This window comes from Desmodus rotundus, chromosome 8, assembly GCF_022682495.2.
Source record: "Desmodus rotundus isolate HL8 chromosome 8, HLdesRot8A.1, whole genome shotgun sequence".
Lineage (NCBI taxonomy): Eukaryota > Metazoa > Chordata > Mammalia > Chiroptera > Phyllostomidae > Desmodus > Desmodus rotundus.
The window spans coordinates 8,364,469-8,378,271 of record NC_071394.1 but is presented as its reverse complement, the minus strand read 5'-3'; the positions used below and the strand labels follow the sequence as shown (position 1 = coordinate 8,378,271).

The 13,803-nt window shown below is 47.8% G+C and overlaps 1 long non-coding RNA gene across 2 annotated transcripts in view; it reads left to right on the top strand.

The window, feature by feature from the left end:
• Positions 1-13,411, top strand: part of LOC112315356 (uncharacterized) — a 222,630-nt gene extending 209,219 nt beyond the window's left edge. For both annotated transcript variants that reach the window (XR_006652845.3, XR_008427527.1), the window contains one exon: positions 12,514-13,411. This is a non-coding gene — a long non-coding RNA (uncharacterized lncRNA). The remainder of the gene's footprint in view (positions 1-12,513) is intronic.
• The last annotated feature ends 392 nt before the right edge of the window (positions 13,412-13,803 follow it).

Sequence of the window (13,803 nt, the reverse complement as noted above, 5' to 3'; positions counted from 1 at the left end):
ATCCAGGGCTTTCAGGAAGGATTCATAGGTGTGTTCCTTCCCTTAAAGCAAGGGTGTCCCACCTGTGGCCCATGGGCCACATGCAGCCCAGGATGGCTGTGAATGTGGCCCAACACAAAATCTTAAATTTACTTTAAAGATTATGGGATTTTTGTGTGATTACGTGTTGTAGTGTACTTAATGTATAGCCCGAGATAACTCTTCTTCTTCCGGTGTGGCACAGAGATGCCAAAAGTTTGGACACCTTTGCTAAAGGATTCCTTCCTAGTCTGCAGTGGTTGTAACTCAGAATCACCTAGAGCTGAAGTTGGAACCCTGGAGCTGGTCAGTAGCTCAGGTATAGTTCCATTCAGTCTTGTCATTTTCATCATTAGAGGAGATTGAGATGCAGCAAGGGGAGGTGCCCTGCCCAAGGTCACCCAGATAGGAAAAGATGTGGGATGAGGACTTACAATAAGTTGCTCCCCAAGGCTAGAGCTCTTTGTGCCTCAACTACCAGCCTGTTTCCTTCCAGGGTCCTCATAGTAACCTGGTGTGTTTACTCACCTCCTAGAAGTGTGCTCTGCAGTTTTGGTGAGGCACCATGTCTGCTGTCCCAGGAATGCCTCTGCAGTGTAACCCTGGTGGCACTGACATGTCCCAGCTTGAGGAAGTATGCTTTCCTGACCCTCCATGGCCGATGCCCCCAAAAGCAGTTACAACCGACCTTCCCTCAGGCCTGGAGAGCTACAGCAGTCCCTGCCTGCCAACGGTCGGGTCCAGACATGGGTAGGAGGGAGGCAGATCTCTCAAGAAGGATGTCCAGCTAGAGAGGGGTTCTCCCCACCTTCCTGAACATCTCTCCATCTCTCAGCATCAGGCTGGTGATGTGGCCCATTGATCCCAGGACAGGTCCTGTCACACCTCATCTCTGGTACAAGAGAGGCTTTATCTCAACATTCTCCCTGCTTCACACACATTTCTTTCTTTCTTTCTTTCTTTTTTTTTTGTGGCTCAGCACCCCTTAGGAAGACTGCAAAGACCATTTTTGCTTTACCGTTTCCTCCTACCTGCTGTTGCTCCTAGTGGGGACCTCTGGAGGTGGCACATCACGCTTGCAGAGTAAACTCCACTTTCCTGGAGTCTAGAGTAGGGGTTTCCATCCAGCTCTCTAGGGACACTGCGCTAAGGGGCTCCTCGGAAAGGTCAGTTGTACTGTAATGCCAGAGACCGTTGATTATAACTCTCTACTGGGAGAACCCATGGAAGAGTACCAGGAAGGGTTACATTTTTCTTTTATCTTTAATAATGAAACCCCCAATTTTTCACTGGTTGCATGACTGCCCGATATAAAGACTAAATTTCCCAGCCCCCCTTGCAGCTAAGTTAAGCCATGTGACTAGTTTCTCATCTATGGACTATAAGCACAAGTGTGCTGAATGTGTTCTTTGAAGAATTCTTAAGGCGAGGGAGCAAGGGAGGGAGCAGCACCCCTCCTTTGTTCTGCAAGCTAGAAGGTAGAATGGTGAGCTGGCACTTGAGCTGCTATCTTGAACCATGAAGTAGAATGTAGAGCAACTAGACTGAAGGATTCGGGAAGCTAGGGGGTTCCCTGCTAGTCCTGAACTCCCTCCCTGCAGACTTTATGTACATGAGAAAACTACATTTCTGTCTTGTTTGGCAGCCAGACCTAATTAAGGAACACAGCTACCACATCACTATATGTCTGAAGCCAAGATTTTCGGGGCCATGATTTGTGCTAAGTACCAGAGGTGCAAAGACAAGAATCATATATATATATTTTTTTTTTCAGTTGTATTAGTTTGCTAGGGCTGCCACTACAAAATGCCACAGACTAGGTGGCTTAAAATTTTTTTTATTTGTTCACAGTCTGGAGCCTAGCAGGCCAAGATCTGTGTAGGTGTGGGCAGGTTTGGCTTCCCCTGAGGACTCTCTCTTGGACTTGAAGATGGCTGCATTTCCACATAGCTTTTTCCCTGTGTTGTTAAATCCCCAGTGTCTCTCTTGCTGTGGATCAGGGCCCCACCCTAATGATCTCATTTTCAGTTAATCACCTCTTTAGAGACCTTATCTCTAAATAAGGTCCCATTCTGAGATACTGGGACACTGGGGCTTCGACATAGGAATTTGAGTGAACACAATTGCACCTATAACACCACTGAATGCACAATGTAGTGGGAAGGACAGACAAGAACTGAAATTAGATTCACATTTAAGATAACCAAATAATTATTGTGTCTGGTGCAAGAGGCAAGAACAGAAAATTCACACGTGTCAGGAGACTCCTTGTCCTCATTTTCAAAATGTAAGCGCCTTCCAGTGGTTGTTCGAAGTTTTGTTTTTGTTTTTTGACTTGGCCGTAAACTGCCTTTGACAGTTAATAAATCCTCCTGGAAACACTTCCCTCACTTGGCTTCCCAGACCCCACTCTCCATTCTTGCCTCCTCTCCCCTTGGCCACATCTCTCGGGCCCCTTTGCCTGTTTTTCCTCCTCCTGGCCCTAAATTTTAGAGTCATAGAATTTGCCTTGAGGCCTCAATTTGTATGTACATCTCCTCTCCTTATTTGCACAAGTTCTTTGAGAGTTCCTTTGATCTTAGGGATGTAATGTCCTCTTCACACCACATCTCCCAAATGTCCTCTCCTCCAAGGCCTCCATCCGGACTGGTGCATGCAGCTGCTCCACCTCATCTCCAGTCAGGTGTCTAACCATTACCATACCCATCTGCTCTCCCTCCAAACCTCCCCATTTTTTGTCTTCTCCATCTTTCTTCATGGAAACCTCATCTTTTCAGGCGCTCAGTCTACAACCTTGGAGTCAGTCAACCTTGGACTCCTATTGTTCACCCATCATATTCTATCCACCGGCAAAATATATCCAGAATATCACCTTCTCTCACCACCCACTGCCCCGACCTTGGTCCAAGCCACCAGCGTTTCTTGCTTGCGTTATTGCAACAGCCCTAGACTGGTCTCCCTGCACTTGCCTTTGCCCCTCTATAATCTGTTCTCAAAACAACAGCCAGGGCAACCCTTTGAAATGGAAGCCAGAGCACATCACACCTCTGCTTCAGAACCCCTGGCCTTGTGACACTGCGAGGCCCACGGGGTCCAGCTCTGCCACCCCGATCACGTCCACGTTCTTTCCATCTCGCTGAGCGTGCCCCATCATCCGGCTCTGTCACCTCTCAGATCCTCTAGGCAGCTCGGTACCTGCTGGACTCTGTCCTCACTGCCCACTCCCCCACCTTTCCCAAGTCTCTGCTCAGGTATTGCCATCTCAGTGAGGCCTTCCCTGGCCACCACATTTAGCATTTAGCTTCCCCCACATTCTGTGGCACCCCTTCTCTCTCCTGCCTTTATTTTCCTCTCTTGTTCTTGGCACCTTTTAATGTTCCTTAACAATTGTTTGAGTTGATCCATTAGCTCCCCCCATCCTAGTAGAAAGCCAACTCCAGCAGGGCAGAGATTTTTGTCTTAGGCTCCAACAGCACCTGGCATTCCAGAAATATTTGTGGAATGAATGAATGAATGAATGACCTCAAACCAAAGACAGCCTGTGTTCGAATATGCCGTGTGTGTGTGTGTGTGTGTGTGTTTGTATATATACAAATTAGGTTGGCCAAAAAGTCCATATGTTTTTTTCCATAAAATCAAAGACACATTTTCTTATTTTCACCAGTAACTTTATTGATTTGTATATTTGGAATATGTTAGCTATCTCCCACATGGTAAAACATTGATTTTTCTCAATTAATATCTTGATTTGATTGCTATCAACTTCAACAGGTCTACCCGACCATAGAGCATCATCCAGCGAGAAATCTCCAGCACGAAACTTCGCAAACCACTCTTGACACGTTTGACCAGTCACAGCACCTTCTCCACACACAGTACAGATCTTTCTTTGCGTTTCAGTTGCATTTTTACCTTTCTTGAAATAATAAAGCATAATATGTTGAAAATGTTGCATATTTTCTTTCATTTTCAATACTAAAATAGCTACACAAAAATTCAGCAATTTTGATGTTTTTTTTTTAAATGCACGCTGATATGACAGCCGTCACAATGCAATCTAACAAAATTGTTTCAAATGAAGTTAAAGACAACTAAGTGCTACTAGAGCCACCTTACGGAAAAAACTAAATGAATTTTTTTGGCCAACCCAACATATCGTGATAAAATATATATATATTTTAAGATTTCAAGCATATATAGGTATATTATATATATATATATATATAGTATATATATCAAGATATATAAAGTCTGTGTTTATGTAGCTCACATATCTCTCAAAGACCACAGTCTGTTTTGTATATACAGCTCAGGTGCCATATTTTTTGTGAAGGAGGATACTTTCTGGTTTTCCTGCCACCTGTCAGGAGGCATTCAGGCAGCAACTCTGTAGTAAATAGGACACATTTAGCATCTGGATTCCCAGAGCAGAGAGTACATCATTGCCAGGCAATGTCTACCTCACTTCTGGTTCTCCAGAGGGGCAGGCAGGTCACCAGCGAGTTGCATCAGACTATGAACACGCCCACGGCCACTACTCTCTGCCCATCTATAACCTTTTTGTGATCTACCCCCCCACACCAATGGAGCAAGAAAGGCAGGCCTTTCTTGGAGAGTGAGGAGCTGGCAAGTTCCTCAGTAGCTCCTCCCTTTCTCCTGGGTGAGCGTGGCCCACTTCCCGCCCCCCCCCCCCCCCGACCCACCTCTAGACATGCTGGCTTCTTTGTGTCCCGGAAGATACCATCTCCTGCCCATCTAGCTCCATCTCCAGCTTAAGGCTTTGCTGGCTGCTCACTCACCTGTGTTGCTCCCTGTAATGCATAGAATTGGGTTCGCCCCCACCCCCCTACAAAAGACATGTCAAGTCCTAACCTGTGGTACCTGTGAATTGACCTTATTTGGAAATAGGGCCTTTGCAGACGTAATCTGGTTTAGATGAGGGCATCTGAGATTAAGGTGGCTTCAAATCCAATGACTGGTATCCTTAGGAAAAAGGGCAAAAGGCATGAGAAGATGGAGGCACAGATTAGAGCGAAGTTTCCACAGACCACGGACTGCCCAAGGTTGCTGGCACACCACCAGAGACTAGAGGAGACAAGGAAGGATATATCCCTACAGGCTTCAGACTGTGAGAGAAGAAAGCCCCGCGTTTGAAGCCACCCAGTGTAGTACTTTATTATAGCAGCCCCAGGAAACTCCTATATCCACCTTTCATCCTTTAATTCTCACCCTAAATGCCACCTCCTTGAAGAGCTTCCTAGACTTCCAGTCCTAACTAGGTCCCTTAGTTACCAGGTCCCCTAGTTATACACCGTGGCTCCTTTTGCTACTTCTTTACCCAGTGCTTACCACTGGGCGTGATTCTATGTGGAAAGCTTCCCTGATAGAGTTCAAGTCCTCTGCCATGTCCAGCTTGTTTATGATGTGTCCTTGGTCACTAACAGAGCACCCACGTTGGGTAAAGAATAAATATTTGTTGGATGGGCGCATGGCCGTCCAAGGAGAATCTTCAGGACTCACCGATTTTCTTTATTTCAGTCTGCCTGTGTCATAAGACCCCCAGTCAGAAGGTTGCCCTGGGCGCTTCCCCTGGAAATCCTCAAAGTGCTGTTAGTCAAATCAAGTGCTCAACCATGTCACCCTGAGTTACAGTTCATACAAGAGAGACATATGGACCCGTGAGGACTTTCCAAGTTTGGTCCATTCTTACTGTTTAGCCTCAATGTGTTTTCTTGTTAAGAACATGAACCAGAAATGAGTTTTCTCAAGTGGTGAGCAAGACCTTAAGTAGGGAAAAAAAAAAAAAAAAAAAAAACTCCACACATGTAAGTTCCCTCACACGTACCCTCCTCCTCAAGTTTCCCTCCCTGTCTCTCTCTAGTCACCAGGACCGCACCCCCCCAGTCTTGTCTTGGGTTTTTCATATAGTATGTGGGTTTGTCCTCTGATGGACTCCGAACAGCCTTTATTGACCACCTACTATGTGCCAGCTTTTCCACCAGGCAGTTTTAGACTCCGGGGCTCTCTTTTCATTTAATCTGTTCCAGAAACCTACATTCCCTGTGAGCTGATCTTACTTCAGAGCCATTGGAGTGGTGAGGAAGCTAAACCTCAGAGGGTTAAGTCTTTGTCTAAGATCACACAGCCAGTAAGTGGTAGAGCCCTTATCAAATCTAGTCTGCCTGACTTCAAAGACAGAGTTCTTTCCCCCCTAAATCTTGTAACTGAAGTACCCTAACTAGAAACTGCCTTACGAGTAGCAAGGGGCTTGATTTCATAAGGATTCGGCCATGCCCAGGGTTCCTAAGTCACTGGTTCTCTGGAGCCCTTTGGGAAAGGTTTGGACTGTTGGGTTCATGGACCCGGTACCATTGGTGTGTGCTCAGGACGCTGCACAAACCTGGCAAGCACTCTGGCCAGGGCGTCCTCCGCTCTTGGGATGGTGCTTTCTGACTCTGACACATCAGTTAAGCCACTTCTCCAACCTCAATTTCCCCAACCATAAAATCAGGACTCAGATTAGATGAGCTCCCTGATGACCTAAGATGTTAACATCCTGCGACTACGACCACTAATGCTTTCTAACCTCTCAGACTCAAGTCTTCCAGTGTATCTAGAGCCCGTGGGCTTCCCGGAAGGCGTCCGCTCTGGTGCCTTCTGTCAGAGGCCCTATATTCACCATCTCCTCATCCCCTCAGCCCACATCCTCTCCTTTCCTGGAGTCAGTCCCACTGGGGTCCCTGGGGCAAGTTTCTTAACCTTGCTGAGCTTCTATGTTCTCCTCTCTGAAATGATCTCAAATGAGTGTGAATCCCACCTGTGGCTCATTGTGAGGCTCACCAAGTGAAACAATAACCATTGTTCACCCTGTGGGGGCCTTGAATGGTACAGTCATGGCCCAGAAGCACAGACTTTGGAGCTGGGTGGATGTGTTCCAATTTTGGTGCCACCGCCTACCCACTTACCTGCTCTGTGGACTTGGACATGTTGCTTTACCTCTCTGCTCCTCAGTGTCTCCTTTTGTAAAGTGGGAACAGTACCCACCTGCCTACCAGCTTGTTTTGAGGGTTGAGTGAGTTTATATTTATAAAGCACATAAAATAGTGTGGGGCATGTAGCAAGTCCTACATAAGAGTTAGCAAATATGAGCAGGTCATCTAATTCTCAAATCAGTCTGGCGCAGGGGGTTCTATCACAACCCTCATTTTATAGATGGGGAAGCGTACGTAACTTGGTGACGGCCCTGAACCCACGTTGGCTGGCAGAAATGCGAAGGGGTGGGGAGGCCATGCTTGGGGTTTAATGGTCTCCGACAGCCATTTTGAAAGTCAATTTTATCTTTGAATTTGTGCTTTGTAATAAAGTCCTGCCTCTGGTCACCTTTATGCCTTCCTTAATGGATTTCTGGTGTCCCCCTCCCCTGTTCTCACCGCAACTAGCCTCTACCTCCTACTTCTGGTGGGCACCTGGGCACAGGCATGGGAGGGGGCAGGGGCATGGGGTCAGACCTCGGGTTTCTGTGAGGGGCTGTGCTCACCTGCAAGCATCCCTGTGCCCAAGGGAGCACGGCATTAAATAGCAAATAAAAAGCCCTGCAACAGATCAAGACAGAGATTGTGGAATAACATTAAAAGCTGTTTTTCTTCCTCTTTGAACCAGTCTTTTGATGAAGGCCAGAAAGGTGGCCTTTCTGCCACCTCCCACAGAGATGGCCTCCCCAGGCCTCTGAAGGCCTTTGGATGATTTGCATAAAAAATGTGGGCTGTTTCCCAACCAGTAGCCATCTTTGGTAGTGGATGGTAGGGACATCTTATTTTTTCCTCCTTCTGTTGCTAGAATGCTCCAGAGCAGAGTGCTTTATTTAAAAGACATGGAGGCAGTTACTTTACTTACAAATGCAGGCCTCTGTGTGCCTGCAGGGCTGGAGCAGGCTGTGCCCCTCTGCGCTGCTGCCCTCAGGGCTCGTGGGAGAAGACTCAGGCCACACACGGCAGAACCTCAGAACCACGGAGTGGGAGCTCTTGTCCAGTCTCACGTGTAATGGACGAGGCTCCTTGGGGGCAGAGTGAGCAGCGACTCCAGGCCAATCCCGGGACCACTGCAGATCCGCGACCACTGAGAGGCCCCAGAGAGAGGGGAACAGCCAGTGCTCTCTGCTGGGAGCAACATCTCCATGCTTCTGTGCAGGCCACAGCAAATCACGCAGATGGAACATCCTAGAACCAGTGAGGGGTGCAGGAGGAGCCCTCCAGGTGGGGGCCCGTAAGGGGAAAGGTGGCCTGGGTAGGATGAGAGTTTAGGGGTCAGTGGGCCTCAGCCAATTTTCTTATCTCATGAACAGCCAGGCCAGTGTCATGTCCACGGCCACGTAGGGCATTGTTAAAACCCACAGGTGTAGCAGTTGGGCTTCGGCCCCACAGAGGCATCCGTGTAGCTTTGTAGTTTAGTAAGCCTGTCACCCTCTCCTAGGAACAGCCTCTCCATCCAGCTAGTCACACCTTTTCTGTTCCTCTGGTTACAGGAGAAAGTGGGTAGGGTGGGAGCAGGGCACAGAAGACCCAGCTTTAGGGTGGTTCCCTTCGGTGAGTTTTGCCACCTCTCAGAGATGTCCAGATTAGCACTTTGAACTGCCACCATGGAGCTGAATAATTTACATGCTTTTGACTTGCTTTTACCATTTTCTGACGGTAGTTAACTTGACTCTTCTGCCTCTAAGTTTTGCCCTTTGCTGTGCGTTCTGCACACACACGGTGGTCCCTTTTCAATCTTTCCTGTGGAAATACAGTCCACACAGAGCACATTGCAAAGATCTTCAGTACAGAGTTGGGTTTGGACAAATGTGTACCCTTGTGCACCCGTCACCCTAAAACAGGAATGCAGGACATTTTCATTACCGCAGAAAGTTCCTCGTGTCTCTTTCCACTCACCCTCCTACCCTACCCGCACACGGAGGCAACGGCGGCTCTCATTTCTGTTACCCCAGGTTCAGTTCTCCGTTCTAGAACTTATGAATGGAAGTTTTGCGTTTTACCATCTGGCTTCTCCTCCTCTGTGGAGTGTTTATGGTATTCATCTAGGCAATACCATAGCTGTTCCTTTGTATTGCTGGTAGCTTGTTGTCTGGATATACTGAACTCTGTTTATCCTTTTATCTACTGATGGCCATTTGGGTTGTTTTTGCCATTTGGTGATTACGAATAAGCCTGCTTTGCACTTTCACGCTCAAGCCTTTTTCTAGACGTATGTCTTGGGGAAATACCTAGGAGTGGAACAGTTAGGTTATGTGCTAAGAGTATTTTTAACTTTATGAGCAACTGCCACACTGTTTTTTCCAAGTGGTTATTTAATTTATTTTTTTACTCCTACCACGGGTGTGAGTTCCAATGGCTCCACATCCTCACCAGTACTTAGTGTTAACAGTCTTTTTCATTTTGACCATTTTAGTGGGGGTAAATTGATGTCTCGTTGTTATAATTTGCATTTTCCTGATGATTAATGGCATTGGGCACCTTTTCTTGTACTTATTGTCTATATCTTCCTTTGTGAAATGTCTTAAGTTTAAATCTTTTCTGCATTGGGGAAGGGGTTTGTTCGTCTTATTATTGAGTTGCAGGAGTTCTTAACAATTCTAGATACAAGTCGTTTGTCCGTTATATGTGCTGCAGATATTTTCTTCCAGCCTGTACCTGTACTATTCCTGTTAGACTCCCCAGCAACCCTGCAAAGTAGACGTTATTACATCTGCTTTGTTTTAGAGAGGGAGAAATGGAAGCACAGAGAAGTTACGTGAAATGCCCAGAGTCACACAGCTACTCACTAACGCAGTGGAAATGCAGAACCACTTGTGTGTGACTTCCAGAACATCCCAGGGAGAAGCCTTGTGTCCCCCTGGCAGGCTGGAGGGGTGTGGTTCTCAAGCCAGTGCCTGGGCTGGGTTATTTCAGTTCACACACGCTCACTCCGTCTTACACATACCAGACCATCCTGGGAAATAGCCACTCCCAGAACACAGTTGGGAGCACCATCTCAGAGGACGCCATGGGGCTTTGAGCCACTCTGATGAAAGACAAACTGCGGGTATTTTTATGGGCCTCCGATGATGCTGGCAGGATTACCTCGTGCCAGGAATAACAATGAGGGGCCCGGCTGAGCCTGTTGCCAGCCCTGCTCTGGGAGGCATCCTTGGAGGAGGAGAGCCAGGCGGTGGGAAAAGAAGGGGCCTGCCGTAGGAGGGCCGGGCTGGGATATTTGTCCACAGCTGTCTCAAAGAAGGGCTTCTGGGTGCCCAGGGACGCTAAGCCAGGGAAGGGGCCCCTGTGGCCGTCACAGCAAGAGGCTGGGAGGGTTTGTGAGAGTAGGAAGCACAGCAACTCCCAACAATCAACGTGCTAGTCAGAAGAGCCAGCCTTTACTGAGCACTCCTTGCATGCCAGGTACTGAGTCTGCCCTTGGCTTCCTTACCAGTGCCAGATATGGGTAGGCGCTTTGCACTTACTACTTGTAATAACCCCACGAGATAGGTGTTATTAAAATGCTCACAGGAGGAAACCGAGGTCCAGAGAGGCTTAAGTAATTTGCCTAACGTCACCTCATTTGTGAGTGGCTGAGGTATGAGTAGAGGTTTAGCTAATTCTAAAGCTGGTCACTTAAATCCTATGCTCTGCTGCCTTTCTGTTTAACATACTTGTGTCAAATTCCTACTTTGTGTGAAGAGCTACCTTAGGTGCCTTGGTCAGGGGAATTTAATGTTGAACAAGACCTGTTCCTGTCTTTGTGTAGTATTGTGTGTTGAATTGTTGTCCCCCGCTCCCACCTTTGAAAAGGTGCTCAAAGTCGTCCCCATCCCTGAACCAGGGAAGGTGAGCTCATTTGGAAAACGGGGTTTTTGCAAATGTAATTGCATTAAGGATCTTCAGATGAGATCATCCTGGATTACCTGGGTGGCCCTAAATCCAATGACAAGTGTCCTCACAAGAGTCAGAGCAGGAGAGCAGAGGGGGGAGCAGGCCATGTGAAGACAGAGGCAGAAACTAGAGAAACGTGGCCATGGCCAAGGAATGCCAGGAGCCCCCAGCAGCTGTAAGAAGCAAAGAATTCTCCCCTTGGGTCCTGAAGGGAGCATGGCTGTAGCATATTCTCTGCATCAGCTGTGAGTCACCAGGTCCAGCCCACACACTGGAGGGGACTAGACAAGGGCTTGAATCCTGGTGGGGCAGGATCACTGAGGTGGCTTCTCACACAAGGCCAGAGTCCCATCTTCCATTTCTCTGGCTCTCCCAAGGCGTCTGGTCCCGGGCTACACATTGACCATGTGTGGGCTGAGCTAGATTCTTAGATCCATCATGTGACGCAGTATCACTGAACCCTTCCATGAACCCAGCAAGGGGAGGTGTTCCCCCCCGTTTGACAAAGCGGGTGACTGAGGCTGCAAAGACAAAGGCCGCACAGTAGCATATTGGAGTAAGCCAGTGGTTCTCAAACTTGAGCTGCATCACAATTACCTGAAGACAATTCCTGGGCGCTGTGTACAGAGCTTCAGATTCATAAGGGTGGGGCTGGATCATTTGCATTTCTGACAAGTTCTCTGGTGAAGCTGATGCCGCAGGTCTGTGGACCATGCTATTAGAACCCCTGGAGAAGCACTGTGAGATGACAGGAACCCTAAAGCATCAGTAAATTATCCAATCCAAGGTATTTCTTGCTCAGGTCACAGTCCTACTGGGGTTACATGTTTCTTCTTCATCTGTGCACCGTTTGGAGCATATGGACATCCAAAGTCACTGTGGCAGGGAAAAGAAAGCAAAGGGTCACATGGGATGTTTTAAAGGGCTAGACCTGGCAGGGGCTTTACCTTGCTCATACTTCATTGGACAAAACTCCATCACATGGCCTCAAACTAACTGCAAGGGAGGCTGGGAAATGTAGTCTTCTCTAGAAGGAGCCGACAGCTGGTCAGGGACAGGCTAGAATTTGATCACAGGTCATTTCCCGCTTCATCTCTTGCCTTTTCTCTGGTTCAGGTACTTTCAGTGGGCTTTCTCATATTAGCCAGTGTCATGTGACTCTTTTCTCTTTAAAAACTGAAAAAAGAGTAGGGGAAATAAACATTTCTTGTGTCCATCAGCCCTTGTTTTGCCAGCAGCCTTTACCCCTTTAGAGGCCCAGGTGCTCAGCTCAACAGCTGTCAAGCACTTTGAAAACTCCCAGAGTGTATGTAGTGGTTTCTTGCATGAGTTTTATTTCCACCATCATCTTTAGCACTGCAGGGCCTCCCTCTCCAGCATTTGAGTAAACCTCTGGCTACTGCTCCTCCAATGCCTGCACCCTGGACCTAGGGCCACAGACAAGCTCCAAGGGGAAAAGATGCTTTTCCTGCCACTCCTAGCCCCGCTGCTGCAGGCTGCTCCAGGGCAGCTGCCTCAGACATCTGCACTTTCCAGCCTTTGTGCCTTTATATACTGTGACACCTGCCTGAATTCCCTCTCTTCCCTCCAGATTCGGCTCACATGACATCAGCTCCGTGAAGCCTCCATCCATCAGTCATTGTTCGACCTGCCTTCACCCTGGAGCAGAAGCCTAGACATGCCTCTCTGTGCCTGTGGCCCAGCACTTGTCAAGGCCTGTGTAGACTCCTGGGCCTCTGCACGCCTGCCTCTCCTTGTAGAGTGTGAGAAGTTCAAGCGCAAAGACTGTGTGGCATCCTTTACTGGCCTCTTCCTGAGCAGTGAGGCTGAATCCGGAAGCTGTCCTGCAAAGTGCCAAGCCCTCTCCAAGATCTAGAGGTGAAGAGTGAAGACTCTGGCATTGGTTTGAATCCAAGCTCTGACACTTGTGGGCCGGGTGACTTTGGGAAAATTCTTAGCTTCTCTATACCTCAGTTTCCCCATCTGTACAGTGGGGCTAATAATGCTGTGCATTTTTGGTGAAGTAATGCACTTAAAGCCCTTTCAACAGTGCGAAGCACATGGGAAACACTCAAAAAATGCCAAACCTCCTTCCTTACTCTTGTCACGACCTCACTATTGTTGCACATACTAGCCATGCCAAGTTACTTCCTTGTTGACAATTTTGATGGTCTTGCCTGTGCTTTTGCTTTTACACTCGATACTCCTTCTGCTTGGAGGTCCCTATCCCTCCTGTTCATTCATCTATTTAACAAGGTTTTTGCTGAGCTCATAAATATTCATCCTGAGACTCATCTCAGTCAGCCCTTGCAGGCTGTTCCTGTTGGATTTCCCACTCCTGTTTCAAAGGTCCATTTACTCTTCTCCATCTCTGGGAACATGAGAGCAGGAAAAATGCCCCTTTTCCCACTGGGTTTACTACTTTGAACTCAGTTCCTAATATTATGGTGGGAACATAGTAGGAGCTTAATAAATGTTTGTTGAATTAATGCATGAATGTCGCTCATTTCGGAATGTGTCTCCAGTGCCTAGTGCATTGTCGGTGTTCACCCAGGACTCTGTTTCTCTTGCATCAGCCACATCACTATGAATTCATATCGCCTAAAGGTCCCTTGGGGGGAGGGCCTCTTTTAATCAGCATATCTGCATTTTGCCTGTTTCTGAACCAGAAGACTTTTCCTGGTCCTGCCTGACCAAGTTTAAAATGACTAGTGGGGATCTTCTCTGAAAAGAGCCCCTGTGACCCTTGGAACATGCCCAGAGTCATCAAGAACTCAGCCACCACATTTTCTGACCTGCTTCAGAGTGTGTGTTATGGCCTCCTGGACCTCCAGGCCCTAAATCAGTGCCTGGAAGTCAAGGAGGAAGAGAGGGAGGGAGG